A 24,277-nucleotide genomic window follows, 5' to 3' on the forward strand; every position below is an offset into this window, starting at 1 on the left:
GAAGGGAGCTTAAGAAAGTTTCCTTTGCCAACATTCTATTTCTCCCATCATTTCTTATTATGAAAGATAATAATCATACCTTATAATCTAGGATGATATTCCCTACAGCATAAATCATTTTAACATTAAACCTTAATATTTATTGCCTGTTCTATCTTGTTGCTGACAGTCCTATTAATGCTTCGCTTAGCAAGTCAAAAAGCTATACCTCAGTACTATATAGTACTAGAAAAGATTGAGAAAACTCTTTGTACACAAATCAGCGGAAAGCATAACTTATCTGTTACAGCACAGGAAGATTAAACACATGGCCATAAAAATCCCTGCAATCACGGTAACTGGAGTCGAGGTTGTCTCTATTGCTTTAATAAATCCTTTAAGTATGCTTTCAATCTCTCAACGATTCCTGACAAAGCTTGTGTGCTGTTGTTGTGAATCTGCCTACCTCGAAAGTCCTGATGGTGAATATTTCATGTGGCTTATCACTTCTCTGTGTCCCTAGTCTGGGAGAAGCTAGTGTACTGTCTGCTAGTGCCGCTTAATACCTTATTAGTTGAAGATGGATTTGTACTTTCAGCCTTTAGCCACCTAATTTCCTGTTACAGAAGATAAAAATTTTATTTTTGCAAATGATGAATGAGGTGATTATATTTCACAAATTTTAAGGCCATGGACCATTAACTGAATCACTCTGAGCACTTGTCATTTTACCCATATGTATGCAACTTGAAAAGAGAGGGCTGTGTTGTTGTATTACCTGACGATTGCTACAGATGATCCCTCATAAACGTCATGTGAAAACTTTATTTAAGCATGAATAAGACTAGGAAAAAGTTAACCCTTTCAGGGATATTTTGAGGGATTGCTTATGTCAATGTTAGAATGAAAGGAGTTATCTCCTTTCTCTTTATTCTTAAGATCTCTTGTATAGTAGCAACTAAAACCTAACACGAACCACATTTGGAGAGTATAAATAGATAAATATTGTTGTTCAATTATACATGTCTTCTCACTGAAAATTTATGTGATCAGGAAAAATATCAACATTGGATTATTAAGAGGAAATGAGTTTATTAGAATCTTTCTCTGACTTGGCCTTCCAAGAGAAATAATTTTACTTTAGTAGTTTGGACATTGACTCTGATTTCTATTTTGGGGATTTAGGCTTGACATTTCTCAGTGACAACTTAAGGCAGACAAGATAAACAAAATAATTGCCCGAGTGTTTGGTAAGGCATTCCATATAGCAAAAACCACTAGTGCTAGAAAATTAACTCTACCATTTCTTAATCCCATAGTTTTTCTTCTTAGAGATAAGTTCAGCCCACACTGATATTAGTGGGTCTACAAACCTCTAGCTGATTGCATAATCAAAGCTGGAAAAATAAGAAGCTTTTAGTGTCTAAAAGGTTTCTGGAGTTCTTGTATTTTTAATCCTAGTCCATCCCCTTTTAATTTCATCCCAGTGGGATAAGTTTACTTATAACACATGGCTTTTCTCATTCCAACATCACTCACATTAACAGAAGTTTTCCTTCCCTGGGAATGGATGGACTGCCAGCTTATTCAGCCTTAGTCAGAGCCTCTGTTATTTGGCATCAAATGTAAATTGGAGTCTTGATCTTTAGAATGTGGTTCTTTGCAGCCTTCTCCCATCTCTTCTATTTTCTCTGTATCTCACCAACTTAATGCATTTTATACCTAGGAATTAAGCCTATTCTATTTTTATATGGTGATAGATTCTGTTGCTGATAATTCCTACCCAACCATAAACATTCTGTACATGCAGCTTTTACATTACTTTATGTGAGTTGTTTTGCTGATTATTTGATTCATTAAGTTTTTTCAAAGGTTATGGATTTAGGTTAAAATGAGATCAGGAAAGATTTTTATAGACTCTTTGTATTTTGCTCAATTTTTAGACTAAGTTACAAATAATCAAGAGTCTTATTGGTTGTTGTTACTTCCATTAATAAAAATAAAATTACAGAACCTGTGTTAAGAATCTTAATTTACTTAAAGAATCTCTTGCATATACAGGGATTTCCTCATTTGGTTGTGTGTAATCCCACTGTGGCAGACTAAGGTCACAATGATGGTATTTCCTTAGGGTTGTGCAGATGGTTCAGACCTGGCACCAGGAATCTGGGACTTTGCCACTTTTCAGAATGCCATGGCCTCCAGGAGCCATGTCACAAGCAGACAGGCCCTGCTCACTGAGCACATAGCAAAATATCATCAGCATTGTATTGACTAGGAACAGAAAGAGTAGTGTAAAGTCTGGTTCTAGAGATGTTCTCAAACAATGAAACGGAGAATCACACACATAAGGAACCAAGCTGGGAGCAGGAGATAGTATCAAGGTGTCCTTCCTGGACTCCTTTCCCTGGTCTACCTAAGACGTTCACAGCCTCCAACAAGGTAGTATTTAATGTCACCTCTTTGGGCCAGATTTTGTCAATACACCGGGTTCCTTCAGATGGTCTGTCTATGTTAATATCATATGGGCTTAATTTGGAGACTGCTTTTAAGATTTTGAAAAATGTTCTCTTGTATAGAAAATATTATGGCACATATTGTCATATTTTAATATTCTGTCCAAGTTCAGATACCCAGAACTCAGTAAACCGTACTTGGTTTGGGAGCTGGAAAGATTAAAAAACTAGCTGGGCACTGTGACACATGCCTATAATCCCAATGGCTCTAGAGGCTGAGGCAGACTATTACAGATTCAAAGCCACCCTCAGCAACAGCAAGGCCCTAAGCAATTCAGTGAGACCCTATCTCTAAATAAAATACAAAATAGGGCTGGTGATGTGGCTCAGGGGTTGAGTGTCCTTGAGTTCAATTACCAGTACCCCCTCCACAGGAAAAAAAAAAAAGATTAAAAAACTCAGATGCTCTTAGAATTGCTGAATAGGGTATGTGTCTTCTGCAAATTCAATGAGGAATTTTTTAAATGGATTTTCAATCCCATCCTAATTGCATAAAATATTGAGATATTTTATAACATTGAAAGAAATACTAAGGAAAAGTATTTCTAACCTGTCAGGTTGTCTCAGTTTGTTAATTCCCTTTAGTAATGAATAGATTATTGATAGCTTCTTGGCCTTTTGGCTAAGATCAAGTGTAGTATTTGTTCTTATCATTGTAGTAAATTAATTAGAAAGTTAAAGTTGGAAGAAGAAGAAACTAGGCACGTTAGGCTCTTTTATGGGAAAGGTAATGGCAATATAGCACAATTCGATAAAACAGTTTAGAAGCCATTATTGCTTACTTTGCATTGCATTAAGTCCCAAAGAGAATTAAATGAGATCTCATGCACGACACAAAATATTTCAAAGTATCATCTAATTAAGACCTTACAATAACCGTATGTGTTGAATGGTTAGGACTCATCTGCAAGTATACTAATTTTCCTTGTTTTGTGAGGACTTTGAAACCATATTAGTCTACCTTAAACCTTGTGCACTCAGGTTTAACCAAGATTACTCAGTCCTCCCACAATGGACTTATCTTCTGCTGAAACACCTTGCATGACCTTGTAGTTCCATGCTTACTTAATGAATAAGTGGAATGTTGAAGGAGAACATGAAATTTGACAATTTTCTTATACGTCCTTGGGAATTTTCTAGGGTTTTAGGACCAGTTACTATGATATTGAGCCCTTCCCCAAAATATCCAGCTGCCAGCACCTCAACTCTCAGTGTGAAGAAGGTGAGTTGAAGGAAAGTATGTTAAAGCTCACCATTGAGTAAGAAGGAAGAATATATCTTTAATTTTCTGGGGATAATATATCTTTGTAAAAACAGTTTCTTAACAAATGACCAGAATATATCAAATAAATGGGAATAAAGTTTAAAACATTCACTGAGGAAATGCTACACTGATGATGATTCTTAGTTTTTAACTACCTTGGCTCTGAATGTTCTCTGTTGTGGAAGTTCTATGTGTCAGACAAGTAAAAGCCAGGATACTATGAATTTAATTTTCCTGAAAAAATTGAGAATCATGGACAGAGTGTTCTCAGCCTCCTTATAAGATGGAAAAATAGGTGTCTAGTGAGAAATAAAGACAGATGGCAAAATAATAGTCAAATAGAATTTTTTAAGGTTTTTGACAAATGTCATGTTTTCTGATGTGGAATAAATTCCCTTGAGATAAATTAATAATTTTAAAACATTTTCTTAATGCTTAAAACGATATGCAGATTCAAGGACCCTAAACAAATCTTAAGCCCTGGAACCCCAAAATATGTAGCGTAACAAAGAAGTTTGCAGATGTGATTTAAGGATCTTCAGGTGGGAAAATTCATCTGTTTTTCCCAGGTAATCCCTTGCTATCACAAATATCTTCACATATTGAAGAGGGAGACAGGAGAGTCAGAGGCAGAGGAAATGTTGAGATGATAGAAGCACAATTCAGAGTGTGGTGGGGGAATGAGCCAAGGAATGTACAAGTTCCTTGATACTGGAAAAGACAAGGAAATGAATTCTTCCTTGGAGCTTCCAGAAGGAACACAGCCGTGCCAACACTTTGATGTTAGCCCAGTGAGAATCACGTTAGACTTCCAATCTTAATAATTTGTAAGAAAAAAAAAATCAATGTATGTTGTTTTAAGCCACTAACATTGTGACAATTTGTCATTCTAGTAATAGGAAATTCATGTGCTTAACATAGCTAAGATTAAACTGCTGAATTTTTGCATTTTTACTAAATAGTTGTAGTTGTGCCAATAACTAAATAATACATGGACCCCACCCCCCCAATGCCTTGGCACTCTATCCTTACAGGAGGAGATGTATAACACTTTAATGAATGATAGAGAATAGAAGGATAACCAATTCTTTCTGGTTTCACTGAAACTTTCTTGATGTTAGTTCTGAAAGTCTCATTTCCTAGAACTTCCTTCAGTTGGGTACATCTTGACAATTTGTTCCCCTATCCCAGATTGAATTTCTAGATGAATGAACTTGTCCTCACAAGTTAATCAAGAAGGTAACCAGGCAACTCATTGTGGGTCTTCAATGTCCTCAAGAAACTGCAATTTTCAAGTGGTGAATTGTACTGCTACAAATATTGATGTGGCTCTGTCCCTTTAGTATGCTGTTTTTAAGTCCTTTGGGTATAGACAGAGGAGAGGGATAGTTGGGTTAAATGGTGGTTCCATTCCCAATTTTCCAAGGAATCTCCATACTGCTTTCCATGTTGGCTGCACCAATTTGCAGTCCCACCAGCAGTGCATGAGTGTGCTTTTTTCAAATGGTATGCATGGTACACTAAAGCATTCAGGAAAACATCATTTTGGGTCAAAATTGCTCTTGAAAATTCCTTAGGAAGGTTCCAGGTTGCAGACAGACTTAGTGTCTCTCAGCAAAGCTGACGCTGGCAGTTTCCTCCCAGCACTAAAACAGATTGCTCTTTCTCTGGTAAGCCCCAGAAGGAATTAACTTGTGTTTAGGGACCATGTGCTATGAAATTCACATCAAACTGGTTTATTGAGTAGTCTCAACTCAGTGGGGGTGTAAACATGAAGCAGTTTGTGTTTCTACAATCACTGCCTTCGACTGCAATCTGTCAAAATGTTCTTATTGACATCTCTGACAGATTTCACAACTTTTCATTCACTCTGGTTATTTAAAATCCACTTCATTATAAGACTTGTTTGTATCATCTCATTTGAATAACACCTCTGCACATAGACTTGAGCTGAGAGCCATGTCCTGCTGGAGTGTTGGAGGGTGGGGAAAGAAGGAGATGTCTTCTGCTCCAGAAACACTCCTCCTTTCTCTTCAAGACCTCCCTATTCTAATGTGCTTGCAGCCTGAGAAAGGAGAGGGAAAGAGACAAAAGTATGATCTGTTTGACTGTAGTATGGTCCACCACTTCTTCCTCCCTTCCCAGTTGAAAGGCCAGGCTCCTGATTTGCTCTAGTAGTGCATAGGTTAGAAATGTAGAAGGGTCATGGTGGAATTCCATACCTCCCTCAGCTCCAACAGGAGCTCCATACCTTCATAAGGAACCATCTCTCTAGCTTTCTTGCCAGTAGAGCTCTCTGTCCCAGTGGGTAACCATTTCATGCAAAACAATGACTGAGGAACTTTAGTTCTGCTCCTCCTACATGGTCTTCTTGATTCCTGGGAAATACATACCTTGAGTTCTCCAAACAGTATAAACAAACAAACAAACAAATAAATAAAATTCAGCTGCACCACAGCTCTGCCTCCCCCTATCCCAACACCCTTTTTCCAGTTCTCTTCTTCCTTGCTCTTATAGTCACAGAATTAGCACAGCAAGATGAGTGCTTAAGCAGATGGTGAAGTTGGATACCAAATAATGGCTTTCTGTTCTCAGTTCTCCCCATCTTTATAAATGGCTTTCATCCCAATCCCCCTCAGTTTATTGTGGAGGCTTTAGTGAAAAAGAGCATCAGTAAAGAAACAAAGTAATTAAGGGACACATTAGCCATTTGCAATTTATGGACTTTTAAAATTCAAATCTAAGCAAACTATAATATTAAATATATGCATTTGTAATATAATCATGAAATCTGAACACTTGTTTCGTATTTCATGATAGTGAAGAATCTTTATGTTTATTTATTTATTTTTTAAAAAATGGGGCAGTAGTAAAGTCTTCCCTGTGTATTCATAAGGGATTGCTTCCCAGACCCCCTGACATTACCAAAGTCTACAGATAGTCAAGTTCTTTATATTAAATGAAAAAAGTAGTATTTGCATATAACTATACATATTCTATTGTATTCATTAATTCCTCTCCACACTACTTAAAATACTTAACACTATGCAAATGCTATGCAAATAGTTGTTACAATGTATTGTTTAGGGATTAATGACAAGAAAACCTCTACAAGTTTAGTTCAGACATGGGGCTGGGATTGTGGCTCAGTGGCAGAGTGCTTGCCTTGCACATGTGAGGCACTGGGGTTTTATCCTCAGCACTACATAAAAATAAGTAAATAAGATAAAGATATTGTGTCCATCTGCAACTAAAAATTATTTTTAAAAAGTTTAGTACAGACACTTTTTATTTTTTAAATATTTCCCATCCATGATTGGTTGCCATCTTGTATCTCTGAACCTAGCAATGTGGAATTCACAGATATGAAGCACTTAATGTACTGTTTACATTTATAAAATTATTCTGTTCTTTAGAAATGGGCTTAAAATATTTACAGGCAAATTGATAAAATGTGTTATATTTACCCCAGAAAATTCAGATTACAGAAAGGACCAGAGTCATTCTTGAAATAAAATTTACCACAAGTTTTTTCAGGTGGGTACTTGGGAGTTCATTATACCATTTCTATTATTACACATGTTTGGAATTTTTTATAATAAAAGTCATCAGTACACTTTTACCATGAACATTTTGATCTTTAAGGAATTTTTCCCATGTAATTTTTTTTGAAGAGTTGAGATGTTCCTACCATTGCATTATTACTAATTCTATACTTTTTGATGTATAGTTTGGGCCTGATTTATTCCAAAAGAAAATCAACAGGTCTCTGTCTTTCAAACAAAGTTATCTGGATGTAAAGGAATAATGTATATGTAGTCACCTGGACTGTTCTCCATCTTTACCAAAATGATAGGAAACATTCAGAAGTGTAGGTTCAGATGATATCTACAGGAACATCAAGCAAACCAGACTCACTTATCTTGTAATTTTCTGCACCTTTCAAAGACTCCTGGAGACTTCACACAATCATTTTGTTTCTGTTAAATGAAGGACAAAATGAGAGATTAAACATGAATTCAAAAATCCACACATGCCGTTTTCTAAACCACATCATATACTTTTTTAAACTCCTGTTCCTGTATTTTACAAAAAAACTAGAGTTTAATATACAAAGTACATTGAATTTAGTCTAGATTTAGCGAGAGTCCAATAAGATAGGTTTTTAGATTCCTTGAGATATCACTTTTTAATAATGATAAATATTTCTGGTTTAATTAATCATCTTGCTAATTTATTCCAGCCTAATCCTGTATTTCTTAGCAATATTATGGATGCATATCTCAGAAGGATTTAAATAAATTCCAAAGGGAATCACACTTTACATGCAAAATGATTTCAAACTCAATTTCTCTCCATACTCTGTGTCTTAATTTGCTGTTCATAAATCAGTATATTTAGAAAAGACTGGAAACTTGTTTCCAGCGAATAACCTAATAATATAAAATTAATTTTGATTTATACAACCTAAAATTTCATATTGTTTACATGTAAGCATAATTTGTTTTTATAAACACTGCAGTTTTAAAAAATTTTAAAAGGTGTTTTTTTTTGTTGTTGTTAATAACTATACTATGATAAAGAGACTCCTTGGTGAAATATACTTATGAAATACTAAAGATGATATATTCCTCTTAGAATTCTTAATACATGTTAGCATAATAAAGTTTCTACTAGGTTTTGTAGGAAAGAAATTTCATTTATCTGGTTATTTCTCGAGTTTATTTAATTTTTTAACATTTTTTAAAAATGTATATTAATTTATTTCAGATCACTAATATTCATAGATCTTATTTCAAAAATGTTCCTTAAAAAGCTTCTTAATTAAAAGAGCAGAGTTTTAAAATATAAATGCCTCATTTATTTTAATACATTAATACGAATTCAGATTTTATAAAATTTAAACTTGTAGTAAACAGTTTTTACACAGTTAAAAAGAATTTGCTATTTACACTTACTATGTTTTATATGTTCTGTTGCCTATAGAGTAGGATAGACAACTATAAATGAAATTATTCACTGTTAACTTTTGGAATCTTTTTGTATGACAGTGAGAGAAGTAATGAGGGATATAACAGGGTTGTGGGGATGGAAAAGATGGATTTGAAAATATTTAGGGGCTGGTATTGTGGCTCAGTGGTGGAGTGGTCAACTAGCACATGCAAGGCACTGGGTTCAATCCTCAGCACCACATAAAAATAAATAAATAAAAATATTGTGTCAAAATACAACTAAAAAAAATATTAAAAAGTTTTTATTAGACAACTCTATTGGACTTGTGGACTAAACAGTGTGGAAAGGATACAGAGAGATGACTTGTGATTGTATGTTCATTGGTGGCACTAATGCAAACATGAATGAAGAAGGAAGAGGATGTAGAAATAGGTGGTGACTTTTGTTTGTGACATGGAATAATTGAATCATCTCTGTAAAAGTCAGGAACAGAGGTGAAATAGCAATTAAGTATAATATAAATAGTTCAGGAAAAGGAGCAGCTGAGAATATAGAACTTATATATGGAATCAGAATCATTCAGGAAGTCTTTAATAAGAACAACAATATGGAGTATGAAATCACAGCAAATAAAAACAGTGTCAAGTGGTGGTAGACAGGAAAAGGAACTGCAGAGAAGTCAGGAAAGCAGTGAAAAAATACTAATGTCAATGAGGAAACCCACGTCAGTTCAAGCTTACTAAGCAACTAGAGATGGGTGTTATAGACATTACCTAGATGTGTCAAGTAAGCCCCATGGGAGAAATATGAAACAATTGCTACTGAACTTGGTATTTGAGAGCAGACTAGAAGATTTAATAATTTTATTTTCAAAAACCTGTGGTCAGTGAAGTCAAATTTTAAGAATTGAGGAGAAAACTGGTACTGAGAGATGGAAATGGGAAATTGGAGAATGAATGCAAGCAGTTAAGTTTGTTTATAGGCACTGTTTTTAGGAGGCAATGCAGGAGGCACAGAATACTGAGTCCTAAGGGAAAAAGGAGTGGATGGGATTGAAACATTGAAAGGAACTTTTAGAAGACTAGAGCAAAGTAGTAGCATGCAACATTTTAGCGTGAATTTTCATGTGAAATAGGGGGCAAATTCTATATTGTAATTGAAAAAGCTGTGGGCTATAAAGAGTAATAAATATTTGGAATTATTGTTGAGGAGAATGGGAAGGGAATACTTTTATTGATTAATTTTTGAGTGATTCAAACATTTTGCATTTGGAAAAGAAAGTCATCTATTGCAGTATTTTGCCAACTTTTCTCAGGTTCTTTGCAATTTCTTTGCCTTGCTATCTGTCTTCATTGCCTTCATTTTGCCTTTTTTTTTTTTTTCATTTGATTGGTTTGTTTTGTTTTTTCTTACTTGTCTTTGCTGTGACTCTACATATGTAGCTGGCTACTAGGATAAACATTTAACACATATGTGAAGATAGGGATGTACATGGTGAAGAGTTCTTAGGAGGTAAGGTTTTCATATAACAAATATTTTTAAATATCTTTAAAATGATTTTTATTATAGCTTTATTATCTTTATTTTCTCTTGCATTTTATTATGTACCCAAAGAACTTTTACTTACATGTCCACAAATATATATGTATCACCTGCCTTGAACATAGTCTCTCTATTTTTATTTTTATGAGAGTTCAGAAGATATTACGTTATAATTTTTCTTTGCTTTTAGAAGACTAGAGCAATTTTGTCTCCCAACAAAATTGTTAAATCATTGAAGGCAAATGCTTTTGGAAAATATAAAGTAAATAATTATCACTTAATAGATTTTAAAAAGTATTAGTTCTACCTTCCTTCCATTTTGCTTCATCGTATAGGGCTAAACAGGACATCTATTACATAATGGTGCTGGTATACTCCATTTGAATTCAGTTGATAAAGTTTTTTTTTCTTTATATTTTTGAAAGTTTGCCTCTTAAAATTGCTATATATTAACCTTTTTCTATTCATTTGCATCCTAGAATCTGTCTATCCATCAGTTTTTTTTTTTTTTTCCCCAAGTTTCTAACTTATCTCTTTTCCTTTCTCTGGCTGTATTTTCTGCCTCATGAATTTGTGTGGGAGGAGAATCTGCCTCTGATGAACTAGGTTGCAAATGCCTATGTTTGTAGTTGTCTTTTATCTAGCCTAGGAAGAAATCTTCAGAAAGAACCTACTGTAATCACATATCATGTAAAAAATATGTATTAAAGTGATATGAATGCAGAGAATCTATTCTGGCAGTTGGGGTAGTAATGATGGCGGCAACCTCTAGGTTCTAGGCACATCTGTTGCTCTGGTCTACCAGTAGTGACTGCTGCCCAGAACAGTCAGAATTTTTAGAGTCCAGACTTCTATTGGGTGGGATGTCCTCATGGAATAGGTGTTGGGTATTATTTTTTCTGTGTAAATTTTTTTTTTAATTTTTCTTATGCTTTTCAATCTTGTTCTTGAATTTTTTAACTGATGTACAAAAAATGATATGTATTTATGGCACACCTTATGATGTTCCTATACATTTACATATTATGTAGTGTTCAAATAAATAATAATTTACCTTTGAATAATTATAATTTCCTTTTGGTAAAACTATTCAAAATATTTTCTTTTAACCTTTCTGAAAAAGGTACAGTAAATTATCACTATTGATATTTAATTCTTGAATTTGCCTTTTAGTTCTATGAGTCATACAGTGTTGCTTATATTTTTAAAAATAAATATTTTAACCTGAATTAGAGGTGGATTCTTGGCTCATTTTAAATAACTCTCATTGACAGATCAGAGCCTGCCATCATTTTTAATTTTATATTTTTGTATTTACTGACTACTTCTTCATGAATATTCATAAGGATTCAGGGTTTTCTGCATATATAATTTCATATAGCTAAAGAATTTCCATACCATTGATATAGATAGTAGAGAAATCATGTCCTGTGTTCTATAATACAAAGGCTCAATGTGATTGTAAGCACTATTTTTTTCTCAAAAGTATTTATTACACAGTTTGGTTATTTTTAAATCTTAATACACCACTAATAAAAAAAGAAGGTATTTTTAACACAATTCTGTAGAATTCATTAGAACAAATTATAGATCATTTCAACTATCCTAATTAATTTTTGCTTGTGGCATATAGTGTTAAAACACCATGCAGGCATTTGGTATGCTCACTTTGAAAAATGAGGAAGTATAACCTTATCACCAGGTAACATATCAAGTGACTAGCTAAATTTAGCTGAGACTTGTCCTTTTATCTAAGTTCCCACTTATCCAAGTTGACTCCCATTAGCCACTGTGCCATAATGGCTTGTGGGAAGACTGAACAGAAAATTGAATTAATGCAAGCCATTTCTCAATCATTTCTCATTCTCATAAAATGATTAAAGCTGATGTAAGAGGGCTCATTAAAATGGAAAACATTAGGCTCATTAAAAAGCCATTAAACCATCTCACTTCTCTGATTTATTTTATCATAACCTTATTTAGCCATTGTTTAAAAGTCACTGCACCCCAAATTTCTTCTTATTGTTTTGGGAAATGTTATCCACACTGGGCACTCTGGCTATGTGGCCATTTTAAGATTGAAATCATCTCATACTACTGTTGCTTAGTTAACAACTAAAGCCAGCATCCAACTACCAGTAATTGGATATCTGAATGGATTTACCTTCTAATATCTGTTTTAGCTATTTTTAATGCACATGAATGTTCTTAATCCTACAGCTCTGTATTGTTTAAACTAGAAACTGAATTCTATTACACAGGCAAAGTGAATGGCCATTAGTTATTGTATGATAATAGTGTGATTTTTGTTAAGCAGTAGTCATTTCTTTTGCCATACCAAATAAAAGATCTACCCTGGGAAAATACATCTTTGTGAGAAGTCTCAGCTTGAGCTTTAGCTATGATAAAATTCAGATGCTAACAGCTTTTCTATCTTTCTTTAACAATATTTTATTTAATGTGTTCTTGCAAGAATAGACCCAAATAAAACTGACTTGATTTTAAAAATGACTCAGTACATATTAGAATTCATTCAGAAAGGAAATACATTATAAGTTATACTTTTATTAGGAGCATATCAAAGCAGTTTAACCAATACAAAAGTCCTGAAAGCTCAGTGGCTTAGTCCTAATGCCACTCTAGCCTCTGTGCATCTTTTAGCTGTGGTTCTGGAAGGTGGTTCTTCAAGGAAGGTTGTGTCTTCTAAAGATTGAAGTACTGTTCTTTTGGTATAATGTGAAATGAATGAATATGCCATATATATTTAAATCTCTTCATCTGCCAGAAAGGTTTATTAAGTGCCAGAATCTTAGCTTCAGTCTGTCTCTGCTTAACCCATTTTCCATTCCTTTTCTTCCAACCCATGTGTAGACTGCAAAGAAACATCCTTTTCACTAAGCTGGATCTCAGCGTCATTGTCACAGTAAACCCAGTCTTTGTGTGGACTCTGTAATCATCAATATTTCTAAGACAGGAAAAGAAAGAAAGACAAGGCATATATACCGTCAAATGTTACAGTCCCAACATTACATATATATCATTTCTGCTCTCAGGCCACTGGCTAGATTTAGTAATATGGCACTAGATAAACTGCAAGACAGACTGAAAATGTAAGAGAAATTAAAGAGTTAGTTGACATAGTCTCTAAAAGAAAACTCATACTTTCATGTTTTATGTCACAATCATTCTATTGCAGTTTTGACTTCTGTATGGAAAAAATGATAAAAATCAGGGACTTGATTGGTTTCCTATGTAGATTCATAAAGTAATTGGTTGACTTTCTGGCTAAATAGAATCACTATTTGATATAGTAGCTCCTCCTTATTTGTTATTTGACTTTTTATTTGTTATTGGTCCAGAAATATTACATGGAAAATTCCAGAAATAAACATTTCATAAGTTTTAAATTGTATGTTTTTTCTTAATAGCATGATGAAATCACCTTCCTTTTCTCTCTGTCTTATCTGGGATGTGGATTTTCCCTTAGTCTAATGTATCCACACTCTATATACAAGTCTCTCCTTTATTACTTAGAAGCTATCATGCTTATGAAATCATCTGTTGCAGTACCACAGTATTTTTGTTCAATTAACCATTATGTAGTAGACAAATACTACATCACAAACCTAAAGCATCTACCTCAGTTTGTCTTATCAGGTGGGCATTATATCATCTCACATGATCACAAGAAGAAGAAGGATGCATAGAGTACAGGAAGATATTTTTAGATAAACCACATAATGTTTGTTACCATATTTTTTTATAATTATTCCATTTTATTATTGATTATTGTTAATTTCTTCCTGTGCTTTATTTATAAATTCAACTTTATCTCATATATATATATATATATATATATATATATATATATATATATATATATATATATAAATTTTTGTTTTATGTCCTTGAGTCAATTGGGACATTCATCTCATAATATTCCTTTAATAAATGAAGCAACACTGATATTATAATTTTGGCTTACTGATATTATCCTGTCACTGATATTAATAACAGTAGTATTGATGTTTATGCTTACAATATAAATAGTTCAATTACATGTTCAAATGGATTAAGAAATGCTTGGTACTATATGAAATTTCAGGCATCTACTCAGTGCCTTGCACATTTCCTCTACAGATAAAGGAGTTCTGTTTTGAGTACACTCTCTAACCAATTCGTAAATCAAATCTTGTGTTTATGGCACAGAATAACCGATATAGTTATAATTACCATAATAAAAAAGGAAATAAAAATATAAATATTATAGCAAGTAATTTTATGGTGAGATAAGTCATAATTGCACTATTATTTTCTGTATTTTATAAAAAATAATTAGAAACCTCAAGAAATTAGAAATTTTGCCCAAGATTACCAACTATTAAGAATAGCCTGGGCTTCAATTTATACACATCTGGGTACAAAGCTTTTGCTTTTAACTATGGCACCAGACTGCTTAGAATAGTCATTCCATGAATGTTTTTCTCCCATCTGTTTTTTCCCTTTAGTTTATTACCATTTTTTAATAAAAGAAAAGAGGACTCAAATCGATCAACTGACATATAGTGCTTTTAATAAACACACATATACCCACATGCATATATACAGAATATTTGGTTTTCATTGATGTTCAAAGAGAATTTTGCTTTTTGAAATAGATGTTCTGCTCAGATAAAATCATCATGTAGCTGAATGCCAATGAGCACTGCATATCTATCTTCATATTTAAACTCAAATTAGTTTACTTTTTAATGATTCTATTTTAGAACAATGGGAGGCGTATATTCCAATTGTTCTAGTCAGTGCACTTTTGTTGTGTAAATATACATGGAAATGCTGAATGTAATCAAAAGTTAACCTGAGGGCTGGGGATGTGGCTCAAGCAGTAGCGCGCTCGCCTGGCATGCGTTCGGCCCGGGTTCAATCCTCATCACCACATACAAACAAAGATGTTGTGTCCGCCAAATACTAAAAAATAAATATTAAAAACATTCTCTCTCTCTCTCCCCACCCCCCCAAAAAAAAGTTAACCTGAGGAACCCAGTATAACACAAGAGAAGTCAATTGGGTGATTTTAATGGTTCACATCAATCTAATGTACTTCATAAATCCAGCTCTCCTGATAATACAGTAGCCACGCTAGTTCTTAGTTGGCCATTCTCAGAACTGGGGTGAACAAACTGTTGATGCCAAATGCTCTGGAGTTCCATTTCTAGAATTCTGCTACTTTCCAATCACACACATTGAATACAGATCCCCATGTATCCAGACTATCAGCTTCTCCTCGGGAACTTCAAATTAACCAATCTAACATTTTGTAAATGGAAATGCCTTCCCCTTAAAGTTTCAATGGCAAATTATTCTCTGAACCATTCAAATGTAGGGGGTTATTGCTAAATGAATATTACATATAACTAGTATAGACACCGAAGCTAATATATCTTGCAAGCACTAGAGCAAGGATTTTAACTTACCCTTTATGAATACTGAAAGTAATCACGTAACAATTTTGCTGCACAAAATCTCCATTTACCTTATAACCTAAAAAAGGCAAATATATTTCCTGAGTTTTAAATTAACATATGACCTTTTTATAAAAAATTACCTTTTAAAAGAATAGTCTTAGACTTTCAGAAAATTTATGGTAACAGTAGAGAAGTTCTTATACATTCTTCAACAAGATCCTCCAATTATAATATTTTATTTTAATGTGGTTCATTAGTTGTAATTAATGACCTAGTGTCAATATATACTATCTAAAGTCCATAATTTATTTAGATTTTCTTAGTTTTTGCCTACTGTTCTCTTCCTTTTCTGGGATCCTGTACAGATTGCCCTATTATCTTTCTACATTTCTCTTGGCTGTGACATTTTCTCAGACCTTTTTGTTTTTGATCAACTTGATGGTTTTGAGTATTGATCATGTATTTTGTAAATTGTTCCTTTATTGAGATTTTTCTGACTTTTTTCATTATTATATTGGCATTATAAGTTTTGGCTTATGTACTATAAAGCATCACTTTCATCCCTTGACATTAAGATTTCATGTCATCAATGTGATTTATGAGTGTTGGTGTTGACCTTAATCATCTTGAAAACCTTGTCAGGTTTTTTTACCATAATACTACTGTTTTCGTTTTTTTCATATTGTAGTCTTTCAAAAGAAGTTACTATGAACATCCAGCACTTAACATGTGCTCCACTTCTTGACCAGACAGTACCTTTACCAAGTATTTGCAATCATGATGCATGGTTGATATTCTCCTGTAAAATAATAAATAATAATAAAAATAATAATAATAATAACAATGTCAGTATGAACTTATTGCTACTATGTCATCCTTTGAGTTATAATTTGTTGCATAAATTAACCCATCTTTGGCCATTGAGAGTTTTTATTTGGCTCCTGTATCCTATGACATACTCTCATATAGGTTTTCTTTCTTCTTCCTTTTGGTATTTTCCACACAAGGGCTATTCTTTATATTTTCTCCTGCCTCGTAAAATCAACCATTTCTTTCAGGAGTCCTTGTTGCTTTTATTGATGATGGTATTAGAAATCAAAATTTGGACTCAGGCCATGCTTGTAGCTAGTGGAACGTCATTAAATCTTTGCATGCTTAGTGAATGGGCAGAAAAGTATAAGTGTACATATTAACCTCTGTATGTGTGTGTTTGTGTGTGTGTGTGTGTGTATCTATATATCTGTAAATATTTCTACTTGGAACCAACTTTATATTAAGCCAAGTATGAGTTCCTAATGACAGTTCCAATTCTAATCTGTTACCATGTGACTCTTTCAGCCTCTTCTCTTATCTCTAATCTTCAACTGCATGGAGGAACCTTGCTTCTACCACCTGCATCTGTTTACTTAATTTTTCCTTTAGTATTCCTTTCTAGAATATCAGAATTGCAAAGCCCTAGACCACTAGAAACATATTATCAACTAGAGTGTAATACTCATCCAATTATTTTGCACTAAATTATACAAGTTCCATTAATACCACATTACTTAAGTCACCAAAGTTACCCGGCCTATTCACATGAGGTTATTCCCTGGATTTTTAGTAGAGTTAGATTTTGTTTTTGTTGTTGTTGTTACTGTCTACATTAATTCTTGGGAACCCTGATGTCCTAAGTGATTTTTTTTTAAGTTACTTAAGATTCATTGTTTGTGACATATTATCATATCCCCTGTTTTACTGTTTCTATAATCTTGCAACTGCAATCTTATGTAATGTTTTCAAATTAGCTTTTTTTTTTAACTTAGTGATGAGCATTTAAAGTTCATCCATATAATTTTGTGTTTCACTGATTCGATCTCAGAATCTCTGTCTTAAATTAGCTTACTGAGTCATTCACAATAATCACATGATTTTTGGTATGTTTGTGTTACTTCACATCTCTTTTGTAAGAGCTTTCTATTCATTGTACTTGTCTCATTTCTCATTTTTTTTTAATTTGTATCTGAGCATGTTGTAGAATTCCATTTTATCTCCCTTATTTGCATATCAATAATATTTCTTTAAAATAATCAGTGGTAAACATTTTTAACTAATCAAAGTCCTTTTCAAATAATCTGTTGCTTTACTGGTAATAAAAGAAATTTAAAAATTATTTCCATTCCATAAGCTCTTGCTGTAATTCATTTCACTTTTCTTCGTGCTGTAGTCATTGTGTACATTGTTCACATTTAATACTTTTAAGAAACTTTTTCTTGGTCTGGAATGGTAATGCACACATGTAATCCCAACATGCCCATGCCTGGGTGAAGCAGTGGGATCACAGGTTCAAGGCCAGCCTGGCCAACTTAGCAAGGCAATGCCCTAAAATAAAGAATAAAAAGGACTGGAGAAAAAGCTGAGTGATAAAGAGTCCCCAGGTTGAATCCCCAATACCAAAAAAAAAAAGTATAAAGCAATTCTAAGTTAAAAAATAAAAATTTAAATATTTTTATTTTTTTTTTCTTCAATCATACCTGTCCTTCAAGTAGATCCAAGTTCAGACATGTATCCCTGTCTTCTGTAATCCCTTCTTTTAACATTTCTTATTGGTAATTTTCTTAGTTCTGATTAAGATTATTATTCAGCTTCACTTTTAGAAGGATAATTTCACCGGATGTAGAATTCAAAGTTTGTACATTTTTTTGAATACTTCTTGCAATTCACTCCTTTACCTAAGCTTGTATATTTTATAATAAGAATTTCACTGTCATTCTTAATTGTTTCTCTATAGGTGAAGCCAGAATTAAACAGGCAGACAGTATAGATAGGTAAATCTAGTCAGATTGGATCCAGGAGGCAAAATTTGAGTGAGTCTGTCAAGTTGGAGACTGTCCCCTGTGGGATTGAAATGTTAATTCCTTCAGAGCCCTTCCTCCACCCTTATCAAGAACCTGCCCCTGCTCCAACCTGTTGTTAAAGTAACCTGTCCCAGGAATTGCCCTTCCCTACAGAGAGCTACAAGGTTGTCAATTAATGTGTCCTGGGTTGCACCATCCTGCCCTTCCCCTTCAGCCCACCTGTTTCCCACCTTTGGGCCCTCCCACTGAGCATTCCTGGGCCTAGTCACAAATTCAGGAAGCAGAAAGATAAGGGGGGAAAGCAGGAGAACAAGGGAAGCCTAGGACATATAAAAAGGGCAGAATACCTGGCTTCTAGGGATATCAGGATACCAGTTATGGCTCCTTTCTCCCTCGTGGGAGAAGTATTTGTTACCCCTTTTTAAATAAACTGTGCTTTGTATGCTTGCCTCAGTGTGCTTCTCTAATGTTCAAACTTCAACATGTGAGGAAGCAGGACTCATCACCAATAACTGGCAGTATCATAGGTAAATTGTTTTGATCCTTTTGATACCACCAGTTATTGGTGACAAGTTCTGCTTCCTCACATGTTGAAGTATAACATTCGAGAAGCACGCCCAGGCAAGCATATAAAGCAGGGTTTATTTAAAAAGGGGTAACATAGAAAGCCATAGATGGTATCTTGGTATCCCCAAAACTGACTTTTTATATTTCCTAGGATTTCCTTGTTCTCCTCCTCTCTTACGCTTTATGTCTCCTTCCTGCTTACATGACCAGCAAGGCCCAGGAAATGCTTGTTGAGATGGCCAAAAGGTGAGAAGCAGATGGGCTGGAGGGGCTTAGGTAGAGTGATCTGGGCAGGAAGGGGGAATGATTTACAACTTCCCATAGGAAGGGACAATCCCTGGGATAGGTTACCTTAGCAACAGGTTGGTGCAGGGGCAGGTTATCTTGATAACAGCGGAGGAAGAATTCTGAAGGCATTAACATTTGAATCCCTCCATTCTGGAATCAACCCTTGCCTCTCTGCCTTCTAATTCTGGTTTTACTTTGACTTCTTCCAAGATTCCTTTTCTGTCTTTGTTTTCTGCAGTTTATAATGTGTCCCTACATGTCATTTGGCCACTTTGCTTTTTGTTGTTCTGTGTTTCTTGGCTCTGTTTTTTTTGTTTAAGTTTCTTTCTTTCTTTCTTTCTTTCTTTCTTTCTTTCTTTCTTTTTTAATGGACTTTGTATCTTTATTTATTTAAAGATGGACACAATATCTTTATTTATTTTATTTATTTATTTTTTTAATGTGGTGCTGAGGACCAAACCCAGTACCTCACAAGTGCAAGGCACGCACTCTACCACTGAGTATAACCCCGCCCCTTGGCTCTATGGTTTTATGTTTTTCTATTTTTGGAAAGGTCTTAGTTATTGTTATTTTGAACTATTCCTTCCTTCTCTTTCTTCTGCTATCCTATTGTGTGTATATTGCACAGTTTGAAATTGATATTATCTTGGATGTTATACTTAGTTTTTTAATCCCTTTCTCTCTTTGCATTTCAGTTTCCACTGGATGTGTTCACTGACCTATATTCAGTAGCTTACTTTAGTATTCCTTCTTCAGTCATGCCCAGTTCTACTATTGAGCCTCTTCAGGACTTCTTCATTTCTTTTACAATGTTTTTGGCAGTTTGGTAGCCCAAAAGTAATTGCCGTTTCTCTTTCTTAGCGTTTGACTCTCCCTGCTTGCATTTCCCATCTAGTATCATATGCTGTGTATCTTTTTCCATCAGAGTCCTTAATAGAGTCATTATCATTATTTCAAACTTCCAATCTGATAATTCCAATATTTGTGTCATAGCTGAGTCTAGTTCCAAGGCTTGCTTTGTATTTCTGGATGGCATTTTCTTTCTTCTAATATAACTTTTTATCGTGTTTGTTGTTGAAAGCCTGATAAAATATATCTGATAATAGGAACTAAAGGAAATAGACCTCTTTTCTGCAATGGTTAAGTTAGCTTGGCTGGGAGTTTGACTGAATTCCATATTTGTTGGCGCCAGAGACTTCAGATTCCTCTAGTTTTATTCTATGTTTGTTCCTCCTCCTGTCTTTAGACTTCCCTAAGGACTCTTCCCTAGACATTATGCCTTCTAGGTCTTTTGGGCTACTAATCCAATGTCTTTTCCATGGTAATGAAGAGTAGAGGAGGGAATATATTCTCTAATCTTATGATTGCATTGCTGTCATTTAGTTGACTGTCTGTGGCCTTCACAAGTATTTCTTTGGCTTATTTTCTTCACTTAGGTGAAAGGATAGCAGGGGCTGTTTGAAGGAAACTCCCCTCCCCAAGGTCAGATAGTACTGTATGAAAATCTTCCTAGTAAAAATTAAGCTGGTTATATAGGAGGCTCTGAGCATATTTCTAAATGGTTATTTTCCTCTCCTTGTACCCAAGTCACAGGCCATCTTTCCTGACTCTTCATTGTGAGAACCTGGAGGTTGCATTGTGGTAAACTCAGGAATTTGTGAGAACTCTCCTAAATTGTAGGTCCTGCATATCTCATTTTCAGACTATTTTGTACTTAGCCTATAAAACATTGTCAAATTTATCATGTCACTGTTTCTCCCAGTTTATGGCTTCAGTAGATTTTGATAAACAAATCTTAGTTGTAACTCTGAATTTACCTGTCATTCTGGATTTCAGGATGATCATTTGTTCTTTGTTGAGTCATTAAAATATGTCATTGATTTTCAATTTGTTCAGCTTTTCCTTGGTGTTAAGATGAGATTGGTGGCTTCTAAATATTTTTATATCACAGCTGAAAATGGAAGTCTTTGACTTTTTAATTGTATTTGTTCAGGTCTACTGTGGTACCTCTGGTATTCATGTTAGTATGTGAAGGCCCAACACAATGCTAGACCCAGAGAAGTTAGCTTAGTAAATATGAATTCCCTTTTCCTTTTGTTAATATGACATGATGAAAAGTTCGTTTTGTGACATACTATCAGAGTCCCCAATGTTGAGCTGTCCCTTGGAGAACAGTGGTTCCTTCTTATCTTAAAGAATCAGGAGTGCTTATCTTCACTTGATATTGTATCCCAAAATTTTGTTTAATATCCTACAGCTATACCTAATGGGACACATCAAGTCTGACATCTTATAGCTGACTACCTCTGAAACTGCCTTTAGATTATTTTCAGTTATTTCCCACCTCAGTTCAAGGCTATGTTAAAGGGAGAATTAAATCTAGAGAAATTAAACAAATTAATACAGATCCAGTTGAGATCCTGAGACTTCAAACAAGTGCCCTTCTCTTCCTGCCTTCCCTCACAAATAGTTATTATAATAGAATAAAATGATTGATATTTAGCCCCCCAAATTTACTACTAGTCATGTTGTTACTGGTACCATGAAAAACTATAGCTGTACTAACTATGCATTGAGAAATAAAAATTCTAACTCTGGTAGCACAAAAATTCTAGACACAGAAAACAATGTCTTCAAGTCTGAATTCCTAAGATCAAATAGTATATTCATATTTCTGCTCTTCTGTCACTAGTTATAGGAGAATTTTTACTCTTTCAACAATCTTTATACATGGTAAACATTTATTTTCAGGTAATGATCTAAGATGTTCAATTGTAATGGAGAGACAGAATAGTTTTGAAATCTCTAGCTGCAAAAGGTTGGTAATAATAGACAAATATTAATGCCTGGAAATAGGAAAAGTAAAATAAAAAAAAAGAATGATAGAATGATTTTACGTTGTGCTACAAATCACTATAAACACAGTAGATAAAAATGTTATACATCCATACCCTCACAATTTCTCTAGATCAGGAGTCCAGGCAGATCATAACTGGATCCTCTATAATAAAGGAATTGACCAGGTCAGGGTTCTATCTGGAAATGTGACTGGAGAAAGGTGCACCTCCAAGCTCCTTGGTTAAATGTGAATCTCATTAACAACAACAAATATATATATATATATGAAAAGGTCTTAGTGGTTAAGTACCCCTGGGTTCAAAATCCAGTACTAAAAAAAAAAAAAGAAAGAAATTGGAAATATGTTAAACTATTGATTATGAAGAGCCTTTACAGAATAGACATCATATACAATAAAAAACGTGGGCAGAATAAATTTCCATTTGGGTGTAGGATTCAAGACAACTTGATTCTTTAGAGTAGCAACAGAGGGAGACAAGGAGAGAGCAAAGAAGGACAGGGATGAGGAGGAAGAGGAGAAGGAAAGAGAGAGGGAGAGAGAATTCTTATGTAACTTAGCATCACATGGAGTAACCACTTTTGTGCACATCATTTTTTAGTAAGCCTTAGGTCCCAACAGCACTCAAAGGGGACAGTATTTTCATGGTATGAACAAAAGGAACCATAGGTCATTGAGATTCACCTCAGTATCTGTCTACCATAGAATGTCAACCAAGTGATATTCAGCAGATGAGAAGTCTATAAATTGCTATGATATTTGAACAAAAGTCACAAAAATTGTCTGGAAAAATATGATCTATAGTTCAGTAATTTTATTTATAATTAATTGTCACTCAGGTGAAACTAATGTCATTATTGTGTATTACATGAAAGGAAATTGACTTACAATTCTAGACATTTACTTGACAATAAAGTGTCATTCAGATGACTATTTACATGAGGAAAATGTACTTAGAAACTAGAGCTGGATGCAGTGGCATATGCCTGCAATTCCAGTGGCTCAGGAGACTGAGACAGGATTGTTAGTTCAAAGCCAGACTCAGCAATAGAGAAAGGCCCCAAGGAAAGTAGTGAGATAATATGTCAAAAAAAAAAAAAAAAAAAAAAAAAAAAAAAAAATATATATATATATATATATATATATATATATGGCTTAGTGGTTAAGTCCCCCTTGGTTCAAAATCCAGTACCAAAAATAAAAAAAAGGAATTTGAAATATGTTAAATAAAAATATGTTGATTATGAAGAGCCTTTACAGAATAGACATCATATACAACAAAAAACATCAAATAAATTGAAAAAAATATATATGGTGAAAGTAAACATGTATGTAAGTTGGTTAACAAAAATATATTTATTGTAAAAAATTGCACCAGAACTATCTCATTAACAAAAAATGTAAATACCTAAGGTAGCATAATAAATCAGTAAATAAATTTATACTACTGAAGTTATTCATAATAGCTCCAGTGATCCTTTAAAACTCATGGACAGTTTTCTATTACTAAGCATTGAAAAGCTGTCAGAATCTGATAAGCAAGACGTGGTTCAAAGACTCCTAGAAGAGGAAATCAGAGACGCAGGTGGCTGTGTAAACTGACTTAGAGTTTGGACACATCATTCAAGTTCTAATTTGGAAAAGGGAGCTTGATGGGGGTTATGGGTTAATTGAACTATGAAAGTTCTTTTCTTCAACTTTCTATTTTTAAACCTAGTATAGAGGAGGTTTTGCTGATTGAATCTTCAGAGAACAAGACAAATGATGATATTTAGTTTTATAGAGTAAAAAACACATTTTCTTATACATGTTTTCAAAGCTTATGAAAGGTTGCAAAGGAAGAAGGAATTTATGGAACGGGATCACACTCTAAATCAAGCACCATATGTTAACAAACATGACCTACCTGGCTTGGGGAGGAAGATATAGACTGTTTTTATAACTCTGTGTACTGAAATATTAAACACTTAATAAATTTGGAAGTACATGAGGTTATTTTTAAAAAGAGA

At 34.0% G+C, this 24,277-nt stretch overlaps 1 pseudogene; it reads left to right on the forward strand.

Annotated features, from left to right (window-relative positions):
• Positions 1 to 3,097: 3,097 nt before the first annotated feature.
• Positions 3,098 to 3,316, forward strand: LOC124077158 (U2 spliceosomal RNA; annotated as a pseudogene).
• The last annotated feature ends 20,961 nt before the right edge of the window (positions 3,317 to 24,277 follow it).

The sequence above is a fragment of the Marmota monax genome, unplaced genomic scaffold, assembly GCF_021218885.2.
Source record: "Marmota monax isolate L192 unplaced genomic scaffold, Marmota_monax_Labrador192_F-V1.1 WCK01_AAM20220418_F8-fsc00084, whole genome shotgun sequence".
Taxonomy (NCBI): Eukaryota; Metazoa; Chordata; class Mammalia; order Rodentia; family Sciuridae; genus Marmota; species Marmota monax.